The sequence below is a fragment of the Anomaloglossus baeobatrachus genome, chromosome 6, assembly GCF_048569485.1.
Source record: "Anomaloglossus baeobatrachus isolate aAnoBae1 chromosome 6, aAnoBae1.hap1, whole genome shotgun sequence".
Taxonomy (NCBI): domain Eukaryota; kingdom Metazoa; phylum Chordata; class Amphibia; order Anura; family Aromobatidae; genus Anomaloglossus; species Anomaloglossus baeobatrachus.
In genome coordinates, this window is record NC_134358.1 from 245,661,339 (window position 1) to 245,679,933 (window position 18,595).

Genomic DNA, 18,595 nt, shown 5'->3' on the forward strand with positions numbered 1-18,595 from the left:
GTATATGAGCGGTCGTTCATTTACCAAAAATCGTTGTCTCGTATGTAGTGTGGCGCCCCTGAGGCTTCCGTCGCCACAGGAACATTGCACCCCAGCCAGCGGTGTGATGTCCCATTCTGGGTAAGGAAAGGAGTGAACGCCGGTACTCAGGCAAATCTACACTACACCCATTGTTAGGTACACACTAGGACCAGGGACGGTGGCAGCAACCCTCCCATGCTGCATGCTGGGAGGGGCCGTAAGACCCATCCCTGCTCCTATAGGGTAGATCATGGCAACTGGGGAGGTGGGAGGAGCCACCCGAGAGCAGACAGAAAAAGGAAGGTCAAGTGTAGTTAGTCAGGAGTTGAAGTTGGAGAGGGAGGAAGGAGGAGGAGGTCTGCGGGAGGCAGACGAGAAGGAGAAGCAGAAAGAAACCTCTAGTCAGACAGGAGCTAAGAGAAGAAAGTGACGCTTCCTGGTGAAGAACCTGGGACTCAGAGGGTCCAGGTGACACCAAGCAGAGGAAGAGAAGGGATTCCAGGGCCACAGATAGCTTTTGAGCTGGTGGCCTGTTCCACAGGAACATCGGTGGAGGGATCAAGCTGCAACAGGGGACGGTCCCTAGAAACCGAAGGAGTGAAAAATCATCTCCAACAGTAAAAACCGAGGCCCAGGGAAAGTTGCAAACTCCCCGGCCATAGCCCACAGCAGAACCTCTAGAAAAGGGGCAAATAACCGACAGGCGAGCTCCCAGCCCGGAGGCTGTAGTGGAGGCCGAGCCAGGTTCATCCTACAAGGGCAAGGCTTAAGGAGACAGCTGAAGACAGAGACACTTTAGAGAACGGTACCGGCTTTCATTCCAGGATCTACCCAGGATCGGCGGAGGTCCCTGACAGTGGATTCCAGCCGCCCAAAGGCACCAGTGTGCTGCAGCCCAGGAAATGTGAGTAAAGACCTTGGAATTGCACCCTTTGGTGTTGTCTCAGTTATTTTCGCCTGCATAGACTTCCATCACACCATAGACTCTCACGAGCACCAACTGTTGCCCCGGGGCACCGCTCCACCTGTGGGGAGCAGTACCACCCTTGCTGCCGTTCCATCACCCCGGAGGCCTCATACAGCAGTGGCGGCTTAATAGCCGCAAACCACAGGTGGCGTCATGAATTATAAACTTTAATCACCCCTAAGTCACTAGCCATACTAATTGACACCCACCAGGGCCACGGCACCGGGTGTCCCATAGCGCTGGGGTGAGCGAGTCAGTAGCGATGTTGTTCCTCGTTCCTGCGGCAGCACACATCGCTATGTGTGACACCGCAAGAGCGACGATCATCTCCTTACCTCCGTCCACCGGCAATGTGGAAGGAAGCAGGTGGGCGGGATGTTACGTCCTGCTCATCTCCGCCCCTCTTCTGCTATTGGACGGCCGTTTTGTGACGCCGAACGCACCTCCCCTTTGAAGGACGGATTGTTTGGCGGTCACAGCGACGTCGCAGAACAGGTATGTGTGTGTGACGCTGCCGTAACGATAATGTTCGCTACGGTAGCGATCACCACATATCGCACCAACGACGGTGGCGGGTGCTAACGATCGCGACATCGCTAGCGATATCGCAGCGTGTAAAGCACCCTTAATTCACGAATGTAATGTCTAAAAACTCTTAGCCTTTGTTCCCCATTCACACAGTGATAGACAAAATTAATTCCTCAGCCAGATTCTTTCTTAACCCAACTTTCTTTTTCAAACTTATTATTAGTAAGATTTGCCCATGAGACAGCACAATGCACCCCTAAGCAATGGCCGGGGCAACAAAACCTGATATCAGTGGAATGAGATAATCAATTAACGCTGTTTCCCAAGCATCACAGGTAACAATATACCCACATGGGGAATGATAATAGATCTGTTCCAAAAATGTCTGCACCTGTCCCATTCCAAATAGCAAGTGCACAAATCAATGTGATTGACACCAAAAGAATGAAACTCCAATGGATGGAATGGAATCATTTTCAGTCACAGACGACTCTTACAACAAACCAAATTTACAATAACTGCCTCTCTTCAGTCCTGGGATTCTTGGATTCTTTTAATTCTTTTTGATCAGTTAAATGCCTATAATTGCACTTAAAAAGACTTTAAAGGTAATATGATATCAGTATATGGCCTATTGTTTAAATTAGGTTATTGTTTTAAAATTTGTATTTACAAAAATTGGCAATTTTTGCCACATTACAATCTTAATAAAAAGTTTAAATAAGAATTCTTGTAATTTTGATATCGGTCACTGAAGCTTTATTAAATTCTGTCTCCCAAAATGGTGTGAGAACTTTGGTGTAAAAGCTTTGATGAATTGGGGCATAAGACCCTATATTAGGCCTTATTCACACGTCTGAGTGAAAAAAAAAAAAAAAAAAAAGGATCACGGACCCATAGACTTGTATTGGCACTTTTTTTAACCTGTAATATCAGAACAAAACAGACATCTGTGAGTTTTGCAAGACAATATAGTCCGTGAAAAAACATCTATATGTGAATAGCACCAAAGATTAAATTGGGTACATGTTCAATGCTTGAAAAAACGTGTACAACACGTACGTACCACATGGACGTCTGAATGAGGCATAGGTATTGAAGCAGGGAGGGTGGGCAGCGATACATAGAGGTGTTACCTGTTATTGTATTCCTGCCTCTGATAAAAAAGTCTTGCTCAAAACTCTTCCTGTAAGAACAGGAAGTATGACTCCAAGAAAAGCCCAAGTGGCCAGTGTGAAAATTGCAAGATTACAAATTAATTAAAGGGAACCTGTCAGGTGCTGTATGCACCCAAAACCAAGAGCAGTTCTGGGTGCATTTTGCTAATCCCTGCCTAGCAGTCCCAGCCTATAGTAGCATTAATAAAGAGATCTTTAGAAAAAATATTTCTAAAGATCCTTTATGATATTGTGCTGCCCCTAAGCAGGCGAATTGCTCAGATCCAGAATTGCTGTGGCTCAAGGGACCCGGACCCAGGGCTCAGTGGCCACTCGATTGAAAGGTGGTGGATATTTACAGAGGATTAGTTTGTGTCGCCACCTGCGGGTTGCGGTAAGAAGGGACTACCGCCGCTGCCGAGGGGAGTACCTGGGTGGATGACGTAGGGGCAGCTAGGTGACAGTTCCCTCCGCAGGTAGAGAGTCCCCGGGACTCTGCAGGGTTGGTGGATGGTGCTGTGCAGGCTTGCTGGGCAGGCAAGATGCAGGGAGAGGGGCTGTGTACTCACTCAGGTTGTTATGTTAGATGCAGCTAAGGAAGCAGACTCACACACTGTAGTAAACCGAAGTCTCTGGGTACCACTGCCACTTTGGGTAGCCCGTCCGGGTGTCCGCTCCCACCAGTATCACTTTGATGGTCCGGAGCCTGCCTCCATGCAGAAATCTAGATGTTCTTGTGACCCCCTTGGCCTGAAGCTGTCAGGGTCCCGCTCCCTATATATAGTGGAGCTGTGTTCTCGATGGCTGGCACTTGGAATATCAGAGGGTTGCATAAGCTGGAAAACCCTATCCCCCTCGTTGTGCTGGTGCCTTCGATCCTGAACTCTTGGGGAAAGTTCATAAAGAGACTGTCCTCCACAGGTTAATTATCAGGTTGCGTGAAGCTACTCCCTGATTAGGGTCCTGTACCCCGCCGTGCTTGGTACCGGTTCGGTTACTGGACTCTCGGTTGCCAACCGTCCTCCAAGACTAAGTCTGGGAATCCTCTCCCAATACCCTGCGACCGGGTCTCCGACTCCTCTGGTCCCGGACCACCATCTGCGACCCAACCTTGGTAACTCCAGGGAGCTACAACTCCCAGCTCCTCATTCTTTGGGAGCTCTCACTGTTCTGACAACTGAAACTCTAACGCTAAACTTACTTCCTTCCCTTCCACCAGTCTGCATTACCCTTAGGTGGTTGGCCCTTTTCCAGCTAGACCATTCCACTGGTGTGTCTGACAGGTCATGATGTAAGGTGTGGTTGGGATTTGTAGTGCTGATGGGAGTGATACCGGTTTTCAGGAACCTGGAACCATGGGGGGTAGGTCCTGCATCATAGAAAGAGAGGATGCAGTTCACTGTAACACCCTGAGATAGTCAGGGGCGTCACAATATGCTAATGAGGTCAGTGACTAGTCGCAAGGGCGTTACTTCCCTTGGCTAGTTGGCCCCGTTAGCATGTAAGCACACCCCTGTGGGCATGCTAACATGCTAATGAATCCCCAACATCAAAGGCATGATCGCTCTCACCTCCCTGCTGCCACTGTGGCTGACGCTGGTTTTCGTCTCAGTGCAAATGATCTGAAGTCCCCGGCATGTGTGCCCACCCGTGACAGCAGCCACCGCTGCTCGAGTCCGGACCCACTGTGTGTGTCTGTGGCTCAAGGGATCCTCCGGACCTGGGGGTCTCGCGGACACGCCGAATAAAAAGGGGGGGGGACATTTATGTACGGGCTAGGCCTTATTAAGTTCGTGGCGCCACCCACGGTGTGTGGTGAGGTGGGACACCACCGCTGCTGTTGTGGGGGCACCCGGGGGAGATGTAATGGCAGCTGGATGTTAACCCCTCCATGGGTAGGGATGGTTGCCCCGGAGCCCAGTGTCTTTGTGCAGGGTATAGCGACGGCAAGGGCCGGCGCGCGCCCGCGCAAGCAGGGAGACGTTTGGTTACTTACAGTAAATGAATCGCACGAGTCTTTTGGTAAACCAAGGTGCTGGTGGCCGGCCGCCGTGGCCGGTTGCATTCAGGTCCCCCACCCGGGCTGGTGGTCACTGTCCTTTTCCTCTGCACTTGTTTTGTGTATGGTGGACTGCTGGTCTGGAACTCAGGAGTCCGCTCCTGGCTGGCTGTGGCCTAAGGAGCCGTGCCCGCAGACGCTGTCCCGTGGGATCTATGGGCCCTGGCGGTGGCCTTATCCCTATCGGTGGGCTGTTGTCTTCTTTTAGGGACTTTGGGTGGGACATGACCTATAATCCTGCCCTCAATCAGGTAATAAGCTAGGCCGCTGGTTTCGGTCCTGGCTTCAGGGTCCAAGTACCCCCTCTGTGCTACGGTTTCCGGGTCAGTTCTCCGTGTCGGTACCGGCGAGCTACAACCCTGTCCCGGTCCACCTCAGATCTGCCGAGCCGTCTTCCCGTCTCCTGCTGATGGAGACCACCGTCTGCCACCTAGCCAAAGGCACCAGGGCTCCGACCCTGGCACCGTTCAACTTGAACTTCCTCTGCTGGAGCTACACCTAGCTCCAGCCCACACTCCTCTCAAGTTAAACTCCAACTTAATCTGTTTGTTTTCCCGCCCCGGGCTGTCTAGACCCATTGGTGGGCGTGTCCAACTGCCTGGTCCCGCCCACTGGTATGCCTATCTTTCCCTAAGGGGGTGTTACTAGGGTTTCAGGTCGGCTGTGTGTCACCTAGGTGAGGGATGGTGTTATGCGGGGGGCCTATCTGTGACTACCTGGTTTTGCCAGGGCATCACATTCCCCCTTGGTTTAATACAGACCGTCAGCGGGCTGTCCGACCACCAACATTTATTGAACAGGAACTGTTGAAAATGAAAAAGGGTAAAACAGGTTACAAGTATACTAACATATTTACATACTATTATTCCCTTACGGGAGGCACTTTTCTTAAACGTTGCACATTTAAAACCGGGACGGGACGGACCGGGTCCTTCTCACCTCACCCACCCAAAACAACCTAGCCCTGATGCCACCTCTCAAACACAGGTTGGCACCCCTTGCCCAAGTTCAGGTTAGGTCTGGGTGTTGCCCGTTCGGGCCGGGTAAAAAGTTCCTTACCCAGCAGTCCTTTTTGAAGGGCCCCACGTCCAGGGGACCCCTGACCCGGAGGGTAGTCACCGGTTTTGATGGTGACTGGGCCTCGGCCGACTCTACCGCAGGCCCTTCCTCCAATAAGCCTCTCCAGAGACTGCTGCAGGGTGAGAAGGTTGGTCAGCCAATTCTTGAAAACCTTTAAATACCGCTGCCGGAATAGCCTCCTCCTGCAGCTTTTCCCCGGTCCACCACCGGACAGCATGAGTCCCCAATGCCACCTTCACTCACTGGTGGCACTGTCCAAAAGACTCCGTCTTTAGCTGCCGACGGTGCGGGTACGACTGCTCCTCCGGAACGGGCTCCGTCCTCCACCTGGGGCTCCGACCCCCGATGGCCTCTTCACTTTTAACATGCAGGGGTGAAGACGTTCAACAATAACGGGGCGCTGTGGATTTTAACTTTTCAACTACCCTGCCACCCCCCAACTGCGGTGCAGATGGCCTCCTCCGGGGAACACGAGGACGTTCAACAGGGGTAACAGGCATTTTAACAGCAACTTGCATCTTCAAACTTTAAAACTTGTGGCGGGCTCCAGCCCCTTCAAGGCCGGGCATTCCCGGGGAACATACTGGCACAGTGCCCAGGCAGCTCGCAGTGCCGGCAGATTGGCACTATCACACCCCCGACGGCAGACGGGGCTTCATCCTCGGAGGTGGACTCCACCTCAGCCATGTACGCCTCCAGCGCACGGTAATACGGGTCGATAGAGCCATCCGGTATCCATTCCCACCACATTGCGTGATATACGCAGCTACTGAGGCGTCGACACCGGGGCTGCTCTCATCCGTCTCCTCTGATTTCTGAGCTGGCGGCGGTCTTCTAGGCTGGGCGCCATTCCCGTTGCGGCCGGGTGGACTACCGGAGCCGAAATCCTTCCTGTGGCAGGCGGATCACCGCCAGCTGCTACAGGGGGAGTCACTACCAGAGTCCAGGGGTCCACTGCTCCTGCGACCGTAGCGGCAGTTGCAGCTTCCTCACCAACTGCTTCATTCACGGGTGCCGCCGCTCCAGCGGCGGGCACTGCACCGCCATCCATATTTGGCGCCGACATCTTCCCGCTTCTCTCCCTCGGTCTTTTGCTGGCAATCTCTCGTGTGGCTCGTTAGTTTCGTTTTACGACCTCGGGGTTCACCTTCCCGCCGTGTTCCCAAGGGGCGGGGCTTCAGCTTTGCGCCCTTTCTCGGGAAAGAAGACGCTGGGCTGCGGTTTTCCCGCCTAAAAATGGCGGCAAAAATGGCAACTTCTGAAAATTTCTCAACGGATCACCGCTGACTGTCCAATTCAAGGTGCACTTCCACCAGGTAGGTGAATGGGTTTGAATCCTGTTCGTGACGCCAAGTTTCGGGGTATGCCGCCCCCGTGCCAGCAGCCGCCGCTTCTCAGGTCCAGATCCACTGTGTGTGTCTGTGGCTTGAGGGATCCTCCGGACCCGGGGGTCTCGCGGGCATGCCGAATAAAAGGGGGGGGACGTTTATGTACGGGCTAGGCCTTATTAAGTTTGCGACGCCACCCACGGTGGGTGGTGAGGTGGGACACCACCGCTGCTGTTGTGGGGGCACCCGGGGGAGATGTAGTGGCAGCTGGATGTTAACCCCTCCGTGGGTAGGGATGGTTACCCCGGGGCCCAGTGTCTTTGTGCAGGGTATAGCGACGGCAAGGGCCGGCGCGCCCGAGCAAGCAGGGGGACGTTTGGTTACTTACAGTAAATGAATCACATGAGTCTTTTGGTAAACGAAGGTGCTGGTGGCCGGCCGCCGCGGCCAGTTGTATTCAGGTCCCCCGCCCAGGCTGGTGGTCACTGTCCTTTTCCTCTGCACTTGTTTTGTGTATGGTGCACTGGCTGGTCTGGAACTCAGGAGTCCACTGCCGGCTGGCTGTGGCCTAAGGAACCGTGCCCGCAGACGCTGTCCCGTGGGATCTATGGGCCCTGGCGGTGGCCTTATCCCTATCGGTGGGCTGTTGTCTTCTTTTAGGGACTTTGGGTGGGACAGGACCTATAATCCTGCCCTCAATCGGTTAATTAGCTAGGCCGCTGGTTTCGGTCCTGGCTTCAGGGTCCGAGTACCCCCTCTGTGCTACGGTTTCCGGGTCAGTTCTCCGTGTCGGTACCGGAGGGCTACAACCCTGTCCCGGTCCACCTCGCATCTGCCGAGCCGTCTTCCCGTCTCCTGCTAACAGAGACCACCATCTGCCACCTAGCTAAAGGCACCTGGTTTTGCCAGGGCGTCACACACGGACACAGGTACGCGCGTCACTGCTGATGATGACACTGGGCAATGGCCATTGAATAGCATTTTAGCACACCCCTGCTAAGACAGCGGAATGAGCGCAGGAACTACCGCCCTTGCGACTAGTCCCTGTGCTCATTAGCATATCACAGAGGATCTGTAGAAATACTGTTTGTAAAGATCTCTTTATGTATGCTACTGTAGGCTGGGACGGTTAGTCTCCACCCCCCTTCCTGACCCTATATACTCACTTTAAACTTAAACCACTGCCCCACTCCTATACAACCCCCCTAAACTTTTGACCCTCCCAGAGCCTGACGCTTTCCTTACCTCCCCACGGTTAACCCCTCGTTGCCCTCCAAAAGGAGTCATGGGTCACTTTGCCCATAGCTCCGCTGTGGGCTCCATTCAGTCTTGACTGCACTATTGTAGATGATTCCTTCCCGTCTTAACCAAAAAAAAACCATGCATTTACCCCTTTCCCATGAATTCCCCCTCCAAATAAACACAGGACACCTGCTTAGATAAATTGGCCAAATCGGCCCTTTATTCCACAAATGAAACAGTAAATAACTTTCTTTACGCAAGGAGGGTTCTTGGAGCTCCAAACAATTTGGTGGACATTCCCATATTATTGATATACCATCCAGCGTTGAACCCAACCACGACCACATTCTCGTGGTCACCACTGGAAAACCCTACCACCGACTCCCAGGGGACCTCACCCTGGAGAGCCCCAAAGTCCGCCAGATGATTATCATTCCAAAAGGAAAAAAAGGGCAGGTTACCATCCACCTGATATATAACCCCCACCACCATTTTACCACCAACTCCAAGAACCCACCTCACTACCGCCACCGCGAGCATTACCTGAGACCTCATAATGCGAGACACCCCATCAAAACAAGCGCTCGCTCCACTCCTTCCTGAATAGTCAAAACCCAGAGAGCGATCCCAACCGCGGTGAGTTGCACCTCATCACTCTGCCAAAAATTCCCCTCTCCTGACTCCAGAACCGTGTACCGCACCACGACCCCTCCGTTCCAAGCCACAAAATTCCCCACTGCCCACTTCACCTTAATCCTGGTCTCATTGATCCTTTCAAATGACCAAGCTCCCCGCCAAATCTTCCTAGGCATGATATCCAACCAGACTATCTTCATCTGTGGGACATGTGACCACAGACACAGCAAATAGTAGCAAATATCTCTGATCAGCTCCCTACAGGGCCGAACCCCCAAATCATTTCTTCCCACATGCAGTACCAGCACATCAGGGAAACTATTCAACCTGGAAAATTTATGAAAATCCAGTGACACCCGCTGCCAACTCATACTGCGAACACCAATCCATCTCACCAAATATCTAATCTCTTAACCAATCCAACTGGTGCCCGTTCTTCCGCATATCTGCCCGCAGAGCCACCCAATATAAAAACAAAATCATCAGTGACCTACCAATATACCAATCAAGGAAACCCAACCACACTGCCAGGTCATCCTGGAGCTCCGTTGACAGCCGTATATAATGCTTGGGGGACCTTACTCCTGCCGTTGCTGCCACCATCCGGCGTGAAAAAATCCATCCCATAGGCATGATTCGACAAGCAAAATTAAGCTTGCCCAACAATGACTGAAGGTCCCTTAACTGAATTTTATTAAGGCGACCTGCCTTACGTATTTCTGCCCGTAAAGCCACAATTTGATCCTCCGGCAACCTACACTTGAACCTCTCAGTGTCAATGGTGATGCTCAAAAAAACTTAAACATGTGCTAGGACACGCCCTCTTATCCTGCGCTAATGGGACCCCAAATTGTTGAGCTATCCACTCCATAGTCTGCAGTAATGACTGGCAGACCGGAGAGCTAGGCAGCCCGATAAAAAGGAAGGTCATGAGTCACCGACGGTAACCTAGCCACATCACAAACCACCCGCTCCAAAAATGAACTGAACGCTTCAGCATAGACGCAAGAGATAGAACATCCCATAGGTAAACACCTGTCCACAAAGTAGGAACCGTCCCAAAAACATCATAGCAAATGCATGTGTGACGCCCTGGACAAGCCAGGTAGTCACAGATAGAGCCCCGCACAACACCAGTCCCCTCACTAGGTAACACCAGCCAACCACATTAAAGCCTAGTCACCTCCCTCAGGGCTGGATGTACACACCAGGGGGCGGAGCCAGGTAATTGGCCACACCCACCAAGGAGTTCAGAGAGCCTGAGGCAGGAAAACACAGGCAGATCAGTTTGAGAGTTGAGTGGAGGAGGCAGGCCTGTCTGACAGGTCTGCAACTAACTGACAGGTGCCAGGGTAGGAGCCCTGGTACCTTTGGCTAGGAGGCATACGGAGGCCTCTGTCTGAAGGAGCCGGGAAGACGGCTCAGTGGAACAGTGGTGGACCGGGACAGGGTAGTGGCCTGCCGGTACCGACCCGGGGAACCGACTCGGAAACCGGAGCACAAGAGGGAGTACTCAGAACCTGAAACGAGGTCTAAAAACTACTGGACTGAGTTAATTAACTGATCGCGGTCTGGACTTGAGGTCCTTTCCCACCCAAAGTCCCTCATAGAAGACAACAGCCCAACGAGGGGGATAAGCAGCCACCGCCACGGCTCAGAGATCCCACGGGCCAGCGTCTGCGGGCAAACGGGCTCTTCCGACATTCACAAGCCAGGGAGCGGACTCTTAACGCTGCAAGCACAGGTAGTACAACATCTCAAACAGGTGCAGGAGAAAGGCAGAGACCACCAACCGGGTGGGGGAACCCGACTGCAGGCGGCTGCGGGCACCGACCACCATCATCTTGGTTTACCAGAGACTCGAGTGTTTAATTCTAATAGTGAGTACACCAGTGCCCTCCGGCCGCCCATCTCCCTGCACCACCAAACCACCCCCAACGGGTCCTGGGGCCACCATCCCTGCCCATGGAGGGGTTAACAACTTGCTGCATTCCATCTCTTCCGGGTGCCCCGTAACTTCAGCGGTGGTGTCCACCTTCACCACATCCCGTGGGTGGCGTCACAAACTCAAAACACGGCCCCGGCCGTACACCTACGTCCCCATACCACAAATCCCCCCCTTTTTCAGTTGGAGTGACCACAGGACCCCCGGGTCCGGAGACCCTCGAGCCATTCCCAGAAGGTCCGGATCCGAGCAGCTCGGCTGCCGCCGAGCACGAGGCGGTACACATGATGTCAGGGTGCACTGGCAACAAATCTAATGCCTATTAAATGTCCGTCTTTGCAAACAGTGCTATTTTTCCGTATGCCCCGACCCAGCACACGGCGGCACCGAAAGAAGTATAAACCACAGAATAAAGCTCCGGGTCATTAACCGACAAACCTTTTGGGAAGGATGCTGAATGAGTTGAAATTTATTCGGCTCCTTTCCTTTGGCACAACTGCCAATGGTAAAACAACCAAACCAGGAATCGGGAGTGAATCTGTCACGGGCAGGGGACAGACCACAACAGGGGGGGCCGCATGAGGCACTCGGATCCGGGCAGTTGCTGTGGCTCGAGTGGCAGCCGGATCCGGGGCTCGCGCAGCTGTCCATCGCCCACGAGTGAAAAGGGGTTATTTACAGGAGATAGAATCTTTGTGAGTGACGCCACCCGTGGGTTGCGGTGATGGATGGTGACAACGCTGCTGCCTAGATATGGAAATGCCCAGGGCTGATGGAGCAGGGCAGCAAGGTGGGATCCCCTCCATGGGTAGGGGAGGTGTAGTCCCGGGGCCCAGGGTATTATGAGGGGTTGCAGGGAGCAGTCTTTAGGAGGCAGGAAACAGGGAACTTACAGTTGGTAGTCGTGGTGCTGGATGAGGCTGTGCTGAGGGTCAGTAAACACACAGTCTGTATTGTAAACCAAGGCCGGATGCCGGTTGCCTCTGGAGGGGTGTGCTTGGGTCCCGCACACCGGTGACAGGACAGGGTCCCTTCCTCCTGCACTTTTGTGTTGCTTCTTTGTGTGGTGACTCGTCCACATGAAACGGGGAAAGTCCACTCCCTGTGTCTTTGCTGTGAGAGCTGTGGCCCGCAAGAACTAACCCTTGGGATCTCTGTAGGCACATGCAGACGCCATATCCCCCGCGTTGGGCTGCTGTTTCGCTCTATCCGGGCTGCTAATGGAACAAGATCTGGATTCTTGTCCCCTGCTGGTGAATTAGGAAGGTTCTTAAAGCTGTCCTTGCTCCGGGGTCCAAGTACCCCGACTGTGCATGGCCTCCGGACCAGATTCCCGCTGTCGGCACCAGCGGGCTACAACCCTTCCCTGGTCCACATAAGTTCTCTCGCAACCGGATCTCCGTCGCCTGTGGCCCTGCTCTGCACTCTGCCACTTAGTCAGCTTAGGTAGTCCGGGAGCTCCAACCCCGACCACACTACACTCCACGCTCCTCTCACTTCCTCTCTCTAGACTCAACTAACTGGTTCCCTCCCCTGACACCTCAGAACCCCTAGGTGGGCATCACCATCTGCCTGGCCCCGCCTACTGGTGTGTTCCTATTGTCCGGGTGGGGGTGACTAGGCTTTTGTGGCTGGTGTTTGTAACTGTGTGTGGGATGTTGGTAAAATTCCTAGGAGAAGGAGATTCCTGCACCCTGGAGGGGTACAGTCATCTGTGACAACCTGGTTTTGCCAGGGCGTCACAAATCAAAGAGGCCTGAAACATGCCAGCATGACACCTCACTCCAAATGTTCTGCCTCACAACCATTGGGTGCTGACAAGCCTATGCCAATTTCTTTAATTGAAAAGGAACAACATATGGCGGGGAAAGAATTTTAAAATGAAAACCATCGTCCAACAAAGCTGTCTTATCTCGCTTAGGGTACCTACTTAGATAAGGGGCCATTTCAGGAAGAATCACCAGACTCGCCCCCTTTTCCAGTCACACCCCCAAATTTATTCTTGCCTTTTTTAAAATAACAGGCCGCTCCATCCGAGGACCCGCTGCAGACTGAGCACTGGTGTTTGAATCTGCCTCTCATTGAACTGCCAACAAACTCCTGATTTTGCTCCGGCACCCCCGCCATGAGCCGAGGCCCCATCAGTGGCATGTTTGCCGGATGACCCAGCCCCCTCTGAAAGGACTAGCTGTAATGAGCCAGTGCCATAACCTTCAGCCAAAGCCCTATGTCCTTCTGATGCCACCCTATGCTGGGCCACACCGCTTTCCTCTGCCTGAACTGCTCATCATACCTTAACCAAGTTTGACCACCATAGACCCTATGAGCCTCTCCTATAGCATCTATATATCCAATCAGACCAGAACAATTCTCAGGGGCTTTTCATGTATGACACTTGCCGAATGGCAAATGCCTAAAGACAATTAGAAAAATTCTGGGGGATAAGCCGCCCCCTCCGCTTCTCTCCTCTTCCTTCTTACTTTCATCCTTCTTTCCCTTGTCCAAATGAAATTTCTCTAATGGAAGGAGGAAAAAAATCCACATATTCATCCTTCCAGATCTTCTCCCTGACCTCCTTCTTCAAGTGAGCCCCGAGAGGAACCCCAAAACACATGTATACTTCCCCTTTTGCTCTATCATCCAGAACTATCTTATTCCCTCCTTCGCCTTCTCAGTCTGCACTGAGACCGAAACCCCTCCACCAGGCATAACCCAATTTGCCGGTCGACTGGTGACCTGCCCCGCTGCTTCAATGCCCGATACCCAAACAGGAGCGGGGGACCCCGACAACAAACTCTAAACTCTCCAGAAACTCCCGTACTCTCCCCAATACACTGCTAACCCTACTGTCGGACCCCACTGATGCCCCCCTGGCGTGCTAAAACTCAGATCACCACCACTATTCTATGCCGGATGAACACCAGCCCAGGGGACAACTGAACTAACAATAGATGCACACAACATAGAATCATACTCACCAGGCTGCATCAGCGCATGACACCCACCACCCGGAACACCCCTCTCCAGACGACGACTCTTTCTCGGATGCTCGAGCACTAAAGCTACTTCAGCAGCTCGCACAGGGGAACCCTGGCAAGCGGCCGCACTTGGACCTGGCTGGACCACCAGGGAGCGGACTTCCTGTTGAGCTACTTCCCGGGACACAATGGATTCCCTCCAAGATAACGACCTCCTCCTTGAAGGTGACCTCCTCCCAGATGGTGACCTCTGATGGGATGACGATCTTCTCCATGATGGCGACCACAATCCAGATGCCGACCTCTGCACCGACCTCCTTCCAGATGGCGACTTCCAAGCTGTCCGACCTCCGGCTGGTGACTGACCTGGTGACCTCCTCCCTGAAAATGACCTCCTCCCGACTGATCTCCCTGGTGATGATCTGTTCATGCTCTCTTCTGCACCCCCAGACTAAGGGGCGCTCCAGGTCTCCTGCTGCCATCGCAAGCGGTCCCCCCCGACAGGTGTGACGCCCCTGGACTAGTCAGGGCATCACAGGGTACTGCACGCTCTTTATCTCCCAGTGCAGGACTCAACCCCCCATGGTTCTGGGTTCCCACCTTGCAGTACTGCCTCCATCAGCATGCACAAATCCTAATCACACCTCGCACCACACCCTGTCAGGCACACCAGTGGGCTGCTAAGCTGGAATAAGGCCGCCCACCTAGGGGTCAGACAGGGAGTTGGGAGGTGACAAGTCAGTTGAGTTGAGTGGTAGCCCTTGAGCAGTGAGGAGCTCGAGGAAGCTGGGAGTTGGAGCTGCCAGGGGAGAAGGAGATTAGGTTGCAGACGGTGGTCTGGACCCGGAGGAGTCGGAGACCCGGTCGCGGGATATTGGGATTTGGTGCCTGGCTGAGTCTAGGAGGACGGTCGGCAGCTGCAGTACAATAGCTTGGGCCGAAGGCATTTTGGGGTACTGGACCCTAGGTCGGGGAGAGGCTTCAAGCAACCCGGCAATTAACCTGCAGAGGATAGGGCCTTTATGGACTGTCCCTACGAAGCTCAGAGATCGGGGGCACTAGCGCAACGAGGGGGATAGGGCTTTCCAAGCAAAGCAGCCCACTGAAATCCCAAGCGTGAGCCCCTGAGAGCAAGCTCCTCCGTTGTCCATAGTAGGGAGCGGGCCCAGACAGCTACAAGCTTACAGGCAATCTGGACACTACTAAATTTATGTGCTCTGAGGCAGGATTCGGACCATCAGGCAGTGCTGCAGGGGAATGGGACCCAGACGAGCTCGCCCGAGAGGACAGCGGCACCCAGAGACTTGGTTTGCAACGTTGTCAGCGTCTGCTTTCTTTCTGAGTGAGTACCTGATTAGCCCCTGCTACCAGCAAAACTGTGCTCCCCCTGCAATCCATACCACCATCCAGAGTCCCAGGGCCTTCCCTACCCATGGAGGGAAAACGTCATCTAGCTGCCCCCGTTCCATCAACCCCGGTACTTACATCGGCAGTGGTGGTACTCCCTATTACCGCACACCACGGGTGGCGTCACCAACTATCTAATCCCCTGTAAATAACCCCCCTTTTACAAGTAAGAGTGACTCCGAGCCCCCGGGTCCAGAGACCCTTGAGCCATGAGTAGCGACACCCGGATCCGAGCGGTTCGACCACTGCTAGGGGTGGTACACAGGTACATTACCAGGAAGAACCGCCGCCATCTTTGTGTAGTCCTGAACACTAGAGGCCTGGAACAGAGGCTCGATTACATGATATGCCGAGGCTCCACCCACTGCCGCAGGCTTCGGCCGCCTGTACGGATTCATCCCCCACCGTGTCCTGCGGCCCAGGGAGCAAGATGGAGGGACGGATGGGAAGGATCCCCGGTAGGGCTCCTGCGGTGCTGCCGAGACTTAGGAGCCGCATCACGTGAAAGTCTCTCCTGTGCTGGTACCCAGCACACCGGCCAGACAGGTGGATCTGCAGCAGACACCTCTGCAGCCGGACCTCCAAGGATCTCCAATGCCTGCCCCCTAACTGCCGCTCCATCCAAGTCACCGGCAGCAGGGGTGAGGAGGGCACGGGACCTTTTTCTTGGTGGTCACATCCCCTTCCTGACTTTATATACCCACTTCAAACTTAAACCACCCCCCCCACTCCTATACCAACCCCCCTAAACTTTTGACCCTCCCAGAGCCCGCGCTTTCCTTTCCTCCCCACGGTTAACCTCTTGTTGCCCTCCAAAGTGAGTCATGGGTCACTTTGCCCATGGCTCCGCTGTGGGCTCCATTTAGTCTATTCCTTTGTATTTTAGGCAAAAACAAAACTATTTTCATCTTGCCTCTTTTTATTTGTACTATTGATTTATGAAATAAAACTTAAAATGATGGTTAGGCTACAAGTACATTTTATATACTTAATAAATCCCTTTTGATAAATTTTGTATCCAGACCGTTTTTGTATGTCTTGTATTTTCTATGTAGATAAGAAAGATGGTCTCCTGAGGAACTGCTGCAGATAAAAAGAAAACAAGTCCTGAGGCAAAAGATTACCTAGGTTTTTAGACCTCTGTCGGAGAGGTGTCACACTTAAGGTGAAGACTATTACAATGTCTATTATATTTGTCTACTGACAATCAAGTGTATGTTAGTGTGTTCTGTAATTGATGAGTGATGTAAGAGAACATGTGATATCCGAAAAAATTGCATGGATAGGTATGGATGTTGGGAACTATAGCCAGTGGTGTAACTAGAGTTTGATAGGCCCCAGTGCAATGTTTGGACCTGGGACCCCCCAACCGTAGACTGACACTTGTGGTACAGGATAATGACACTGACACTCAGGGTACAGGATAATGATGCTGACATTCGCGGTATGTAATAGTGTCGCTGACACTTGCCTCTTTCCCTCAGCACCCATGTTTCCCATGATCTGAAATCCCTATTTCTATCAGCACCCAGCTATCCTATGTTCCAATATCCTTCTTGTACTCAGCAACCACGTTCCCCATGCTCTGCTATACATCTTTCCCTCAGCACCCAGCTATCCCATGATATTAGAGCATGGGAAAGCTGGATGCTGAGGGAAAGAGCCTCTTTCCCTTAGCACAAATCTTTCCCATTCCATGCTTTTAGCTTTGTCCCCCCTGGTATATAGCTCTCCAAACACTATAATGGCTCTCACATAGCCTACTATATAGTATAATTGGTCCCACATAACCTTCATATATTATAATGCACCCCCATAGTCGTCCATGTATTATAATGCACCCCCATAGTCCTCCATGTATTATAATGCACCTCCCATAGTCCTCCATATATTGTACTGCATCCCATAGTCATCCATATTTTATACTGCACCCCATAGTCCTCCATATATTATACTGCACCCCCATAGTCCTCCACATATTATGGTGTATCCCACAGTCCCCCATGTATTATAATGCACCCCATAGTGCTCCATGTATTATAATTCACCCCATAGTCCTCCATATATTATACTGCACCCCATAGTCCTCCATATATTATATTGCAGCCCCCATAGTCATGCATGTTTTATAATGCACCCCCATAGTTCTCCATGTATAAGATAGCCCTCCAATTATTATAATGCACCTCTCATAGCCCTCCATGTATTATAATTCATCCCATAGTCCTCCATATTTTATACTACACCCCATAGTCCTCTATATATTATAATGCACCACATAGTAATCCATGTATAAGATAGCCCTCCAATTATTATAATGCACCTCCCATAGTTCTCCATGAATTATAATTCACCCCATAGTCCTCCATATATTATACTGCACCCCACAGTACTCCATATAGTATAATGAACCCCCATACTCCTCCATGTATTATAATTCACCCCATAGTCCATGCATAAGGTGTCCTTCATGTTGTATTATGCAGCCCTCATACCAATTAATGCACCCCCACAGGCCTCTGGCCACCATGTACTCAGTGATTAACAAAAATAAACAAGTACTCACCTCTCCTTGTTCCCCCACTGCTTTGGTCAATGTCCCGCGCTCTGCATGTCTCAGCACAGCAGGTGCGCAGTAGTGATGTCACTGCGCTTTGCTGCACTGAGACGTCGAGCGCAGCCACAGGGGGAAAATGATGAAGGATGGAGTGGAGAGCTCTGCTCCATCCGTCAACATTACTTTGAGCGATGACGGGCAAGGGTCCGTGGGCTAGGGGGCCCGATGCCACCTTTGGCACCGGGTCCCCTGACTCATGTCCCATATTGCGACTGCCTGGTCTGCCACTAATCAGCACAGCTCATCTCTCTCAGAGAGGAGCTAGCTGCTTCTCTGCTGGGGGGGCGCCGGGCCCTGTCGCAGTTGTGATCTCTGCAACCGTGATCGTTACGCCCCTGACTATAGCATATGCAATGATAACATTGAAGTCCTGGAGCAAAAGACCTCTAGGGTCTATGTCAGGTAAAGGGGAAGACTGTTATTCCCATCATGTCTTATTACTGATTGTTGGTTATATTTTCTACATGTGAGAGTGATCTTTATGGGGTGAGTGATGGAGGAGAACATGTGGTATCCAAGGAAATGTATGAATTGGTACGGAAGGTTTCATGTTGGGAAATGTTGTCTGTGTGAAGACAACTTTGACATTTATCCTGGGGCAAAAGACCACCAGGGTCTATGCCATATAAA